This window comes from Hemitrygon akajei, chromosome 28 (genome assembly GCF_048418815.1).
Source record: "Hemitrygon akajei chromosome 28, sHemAka1.3, whole genome shotgun sequence".
Taxonomy (NCBI): domain Eukaryota; kingdom Metazoa; phylum Chordata; class Chondrichthyes; order Myliobatiformes; family Dasyatidae; genus Hemitrygon; species Hemitrygon akajei.
This window is the reverse complement of record NC_133151.1, coordinates 41,440,526-41,447,249: the sequence shown is the minus strand read 5'-3', so window position 1 is coordinate 41,447,249 and position 6,724 is coordinate 41,440,526.

Below are 6,724 nucleotides of genomic sequence, written 5' to 3'. Positions count from 1 at the left end.
TCAGAGTTGAGGTTATCCTCACTGGTTCAGGAGCCTGATGGTTGAGGGGTAATAACTGTTCCTGAACCTGGTGGTGTGGGACCTGAGGTTCCTGTACCTCCTTCCCGATGGAATCAGTTCAGAGTTGAGGTTATCCTCACTGGCTCAGGAGCCTGATGGTTGAGGGTAATAACTGTTCCTGAACCTGGTGGTGTGGGACCTGATGCTCCTGTACCTCCTTCCCGATGGAATCAGTTCAGAGTTGAGGTTATCCTCACTGGCTCAGGAGCCTGATGGTTGAGGGTAATAACTGTTCCTGAACCTGGTGGTGTGGGACCTGATGCTCCTGTACCTCCTTCCTGATGGAATCAGTTCAGAGTTGAGGTTATCCTCACTGGTTCAGGAGCCTGATGGTTGAGGGGTAATAACTGTTCCTGAACCTGGTGGTGTGGGACCTGTGGCTTCTGTACCTCCTTCCCGATGGAATCAGTTCAGAGTTGAGGTTATCCTCACTGGTTCAGGAGCCTGATGGTTGAGGGGTAATAGCTGTTCCTGAACCTGGTGGTGTGGGACCTGAGGCTCCTGTACCTCCTTCCCGATGGAATCAGTTCAGAGTTGAGGTTATCCTCATTGATTCAGGAGACTGATGGTTGAGGGGTAATAACTGTTCCTGAACCTGGTGGTGTGGGTCCTGAGGCTCCTGTACCTCCTTCCCGATGGAATCAGTTCAGAGTTGAGGTTATCCTCACTGGTTCAGGAGCCTAATGGTTGAGGGGTAATAACTGTTCCTGAACCTGGTGGTGTGGGACCTGAGGTTCCTGTACCTCCTTCCCGATGGAATCAGTTCAGAGTTGAGGTTATCCTCACTGGTTCAGGAGCCTGATGGTTGAGGGGTAATAGCTGTTCCTGAACCTGGTGGTGTGGGTCCTGAGGCTCCTGTACCTCCTTCCCGATGGAATCAGTTCAGAGTTGAGGTTATCCTCACTGGTTCAGGAGCCTGATGGTTGAGGGGTAATAACTGTTCCTGAACCTGGTGGTGTGGGACCTGAGGCTCCTGTACCTCCTTCCCGATGGAATCAGTTCAGAGTTGAGGTTATCCTCACTGGTTCAGGAGCCTGATGGTTGAGGGGTAATAGCTGTTCCTGAACCTGGTGGTGTGGGACCTGAGGCTCCTGTACCTCCTTCCCGATGGAATCAGTTCAGAGTTGAGGTTATCCTCATTGATTCAGGAGACTGATGGTTGAGGGGTAATAACTGTTCCTGAACCTGGTGGTGTGGGTCCTGAGGCTCCTGTACCTCCTTCCTGATGGAATCAGTTCAGAGTTGAGGTTATCCTCACTGGTTCAGGAGCCTAATGGTTGAGGGATAATAACTGTTCCTGAACCTGGTGGTGTGGGACCTGAGGTTCCTGTACCTCCTTCCCGATGGAATCAGTTCAGAGTTGAGGTTATCCTCACTGGTTCAGGAGCCTGATGGTTGAGGGGTAATAGCTGTTCCTGAACCTGGTGGTGTGGGACCTGAGGCTCCTGTACCTCCTTCCCGATGGAATCAGTTCAGAGTTGAGGTTATCCTCACTGGTTCAGGAGCCTGATGTTTGAGGGGTAATAATTGTTCCTGAACCTGGTGGTGTGGGTCCTGAGGCTCCTGTACCTCCTTCCCGATAGAATCAGTTCAGAGTTGAGGTTATCCCCACTGGTTCAGGAGCCTGATGGTTGAGGGTAATAACTGTTCCTGGACCTGGTGGTGTGGGTCCTGAGGCTCTTGTACCTCCTTCCCGATGGAATCAGTTCAGAGTTGAGGTTATCCTCACTGGTTCAGGAGCCTGATGATTGAGGGGTAATAACTGTTCCTGAACCTGGTGGTGTGGGACCTGAGGCTCCTGTACCTCCTTCCCGATGGAATCAGTGAGAAGAGAACATGGCCTGTGTGGTGAGGATCTTTGACGATAGATGCTTCTTTGCTACGGCAACATTTCATGTCAATGTGTTCAGTGGTGGGGAGGGTTTTTACCCGCGATGTACAGGGCCGAATGCACGCCATTTTGTCGGATTTTCCACTGAAAGGCATCGGTGTTCCCGTACCGGGCTGTAATGCAGCCGGTCAGCACGCTTTCCACCTCACCTCTGTAGAAGTTTGCCAAGGCTTTCGATGACATGCTGATCCTCCGCAGACTCCTGCGGAAGTGGAGGTGCTGTCGTGTTTTATTCGCAATAATATTGATATGGTGGGTCCAGGACAGGTCCTCCGATGAGGACTGGCTGGTGGACCTCTGGTTTCCTTCTCCTGGTGGCAACGATCAGTCCCTCGGTCTTCCTGACATTGAGTCATTGCACCACTCCACCAAGCTTTCGATTTCCCTCCTGTACGCTGATTCGTCACCCCCCTTTGATACAGCCCACAACAGTGGTGTCATCGGCAAATGTGTAAATGGTGTTGCAGCTGCACTGTGGCGGAGAGCGAGTAGGGCTGGGGGCTAATCTCACCTCCCGGTTGTGCTCCTGTGGACGAGATGTTTTTGCCAATCGGAACTGACTGGGGTCTATAACTGAGGAAATCCAGGGTCCAGTTACACAAGGGGGTGTTGAGGCCCCGGTCTTGTGTTTACTGATGAGTCTTGAGGGGACGATGGTGTTAAAAGCTGAACTGTAGTCAATAAAGAGAATCCTGACTGTGGTGAACTACATATACCTGTCTGGGCACGCCCCCCCCGGCTGACTGCTCCTGTGGGTCCTCCCACAGACCCCGGTATAAAGGCGATTGGAGGCACTGCTCCTCCCTCAGTCTCCAGGATGTTGTGTGGTGGTCTCTTGCTGCTGACAGTGCTCTCTCTCCCAGCGAGTAAAAGCCTAACTCCCGCCTCACGTCTCCGAGAGTTATTGATGGTGCATCCTGACGTTTGCATCTTTTCTCTCCAGACGTTGTGAAGAGCAGCGAGCTGGCACCTTCTGCGGAAACGTTGTCTCGCCAGGCGAGTTGGAGAGTCAACGCTCAGACGGGAGCTGATACACTTCAACGCCAGCCTCTCCTCATCGCTGTGGATGAAGCTGCCGCTGGGCGATTGCCATATGGATAGGCTACCACAGTCTTCTTTTGTTAAAAATCTTTTTTATTGTGTTTTCAAATGATTACAGAAAGAAAAAAAAATTATCAACCCTTCCCCCTCCCCTTAACCCCTCCCCCCAAGATATCCCTATAGAAAGAAAGAAAGAAAGAAAGAAAGAGAAGAAGAAAGAAAGAAAGAAAGAATGAAAGAATGCCTGGATATCGGAAGATCCCCACATGCTCCATGGAGTTTATAATAGCTTTAGTGTATATATTTATTTATTTCCCCAAATAACCAATAATTTCATCTTCGGAGCACCTATATATTTAATCCTGTCTTTTGTAAATAAGGGCGCCAAATCTTCAGAAATGTTTCATATTTATCTCTTAAATTATAAGTAATTTTTTCAAGTGGAATACAGCTGAAAATTTCGTTCTTCCAACGATCTATACATAAGTATAAATCCGATTTCCAAGTAACTGCAATAGCCTTTTTGGCTACTGCCAATGCAATTTTTATGAATTCTTTCTGATATTTATTCAATTTGGGTTTTGGTTTTATCCCTTCAATATCACCTAATAAAAATAATATTGGGTTATGTGGAAGTTGTGTTCCAATAATTTGTTCCAGTAAAACTCTTAAATTTGTCCAAAAAGGTTGAACTTTAGAACAAGACCAAGTAGAATGTAAAAAAGTACCGGTTTCTTGATTACATCGCAAACATTGATCGGATAATACCACAGTCTTCCTGATTACCGGTACGATGGAAGCCTGCTCGAAGCAGGTGGGTACTGCAGACTGCCGGACCGAGAGGCTGACGATATCCGTGAACACACCAGCCTGTTGGTCGGTTCAGGCCGTCAGTACTCGGCCCGGTACTCCGTCCGGACCGGATTCTTTCCTTGCATTCGCTCTCTTCAGGGCAGCCCGCACGTCATCTTCAGAGGCATGGGGATGCGCGATGGCTCCTCCCTGTTCTAACGATCAAAGAGCAGAGAAGGCATTGAGCTTATCTGGAAGCAAAGCTCTGCTGTCCCCTACACAAGGAGGATATCCCACCACAGCAGGAGATCCCACCACAAGCAGGAGATCCCCACAACAGGAGATCCCCACAACAGAGATCCCCACAACAGGAGATCCCACCACAAGCAGGAGATCCCCACAACAGGAGATCCCCACAACAGGAGATCCCCACAGCAGGAGATCCCACCACATAGCAAGAGATCCCTACAACAGGAGGTCCCCAACAACAGGAGGTCCCCACAGCAGGAGATCCCCACAGCAGGAGATCTTCTACAAACAGGAGATCCCCACAATAGGAGATCCCACCACAAGCAGGAGGTCCCACCACAAGCAGGAGATCCCACCACAAGCGTTACGCACTTGGCAACACCCTTCACTGTCTGTGTGGCATTAGAGAGACGCTGTTGGAAGGTGTACAGTGGTTTCAGGAACCAAGTGGAGATGAAGGATGGACGGTGGATTATGGAGAGCCTTCCCAGTGCCAGCCACGTCCTAGAGCCCTCAGAGCCTGCAGAGTGGCGGCACGTGTTCATCCCGCCATGTCCGTCACGGTCTACTCTCCGGACGCACATCGGCTTGGCACGGTAACAGTCCACAGGAAACTGCGGAGAGTCGTGGACACAGCTCAGCACGTCAAGGACAACCCGCCTCCCCTCCACGGAATCTGTCTACACTTCTCGCTGCCTCGGTTAAGCAGCCGGCATCATCAGAAACCCCCACCCCGGGCAGTCTCTCTTATCCTCTCTGCAACATCTGCTGGTCAGGCAGTATCTGTGGGGACAGAGATAGGCGGTAACGTTTCAGGGACATGACGCTGCATGATACGCAAGCCAGGACTGAATATTGAAGATGCTTTTAACTTCCACCACGAGTTGTGTCACTCGGGCCCCTGTCCCAGGAATAGCCTTTGACCTCTGCGGCTGAAATTGCGATTGCTTTGCGAGGGCTTCTGTCGCACGTGGACGTTGCGTCCCAGCTGTCTAGATACGCGAGCCAGGACAGGACGACGTGGAGAGCGAGCTGGTGCCCGGTGTCGCGAGCTTCCCCCCCTCCACGCAGCCGATGAATCCGATGCACGGCGGAGACCGATACAGTTTGGCACCGGGAGTTGCCGGTCAGGGTTGAACTCAACGTCGGACTGCCTCAGGGACTGCAGTTCTAGATTTTCCCATTGGGATCTTCTCCCGGATGGCAGCGGGAGGTTTCCTTTCTCCTCGATGAGCTGCCAGCCACGCTGATGGCCCCTTCTGCCCCAAGCCACTGGTTTTAAGGCGCCTGTAACCCGCTTTTGCCCCGTCTCCTGTCAGTAGAAACCATTCCACTGGGCTTCGCAGCTAAGAGCAGGAGTGGGGCTGGGTTGTCAGAGGCCGTTCGAGTCGCCCCATTGGGAGCATTTAAATGGTAGTGGGAGTTTATCCCCATTACCACAGCCCCCTCCCCCCCGTCCCCGGCTGTAACAACCTTCCAAATTCCCGAGGAGCTCACTTCTCCGGGCTTACAGCCTGAGGCCTGGCGTTCTGGTGCTCCCTCACCCTCCACCTTCCCGTGAGGGACTGGAGCGGGCGACCAGCAGAGGGCAGCCGTTGATGAGTTTGTTCCTCGAGGTCCGTGACCTGAGATTTGTCACCCTGACAGGGCTGCCCCCGCGGCCGGTTTCCTGCTGGGAGCTGGTTCGTTGTGGACGTGCTGTCTTGGTACCAGAACTCCGGTGACAATCCTCGCTGGTTTGAGTCGGCTCAAATGACACACTTCGCTGGGCAAAACTCCCTGACAAATACGACATATGTAGCTGGAGTCCTGAGAATATATATGGAATATGGTATAGGTATATGGTATAGGTATATGGTATAGGAATATGGTATAGGTATATGGTATAGTCTTCTTTTGCCCGTTACCCCCGCTGGCGATCAGGGCACCAATGTCAGTCCTCCATCTCTGTCGGTGTTTCGAGGCTTCCTTCATCGTGTCAGTCGCTTCCGCTCGGTTTTCACCACCGCGGGTCCACCGCGGGTCCGGGCGGAGACTCGGGAATACCGTCGCACCCCGACGTAGAAGGGTCTTCATCGCTGTTCCCATAGCAGTTTTGTTTGACCGGTCAGGGTCGTTATCCCTGAGCTGAACCCCCCCCCCCCCCGAACCTGGGGGACCAGTGGACCGCTCTTAGTCTGACCTCTACCCTTTGACCCGTTTGGCATGGGTGACCCCACCAAGAGGCAAAGCACAAAGCCCCGACTCCAGCCGACACAGTTCTCTGGGTCACTGAGGCGCGCTCGCCTCCAATCCCAACGACTAAGTCGTTTTCCTCTTGGAGGTCTTGCACAGGACCGTGGTAACTTTATGTATCGCACTGTACTGCTGTCACAAAAAAGACGGATTTCCTGACGTGTGTGAGTGATGATAAACCTGATTCTGATCTGGGTCTCTATTGTGGACTGAGAGTGGAAGGGGGCAGGGAGAGGGGAATCATGGTGTGTCTGTACCTGTGACGTGTGTGAGTGATGATAAACCTGATTCTGATCTGGGTCTCTATTGTGGACTCAGAGTGGGAAGGGGGCAGGGAGAGGGGAATCATGGTTGGGAAAAGGGGAAGGGAGAGGGGAGGGAGTGGGAAGCACCAGAGAGACATTCTGTAATGATCAATAAACCGATTGTTTGGAATCAAATGACCTTGCCTGGTGT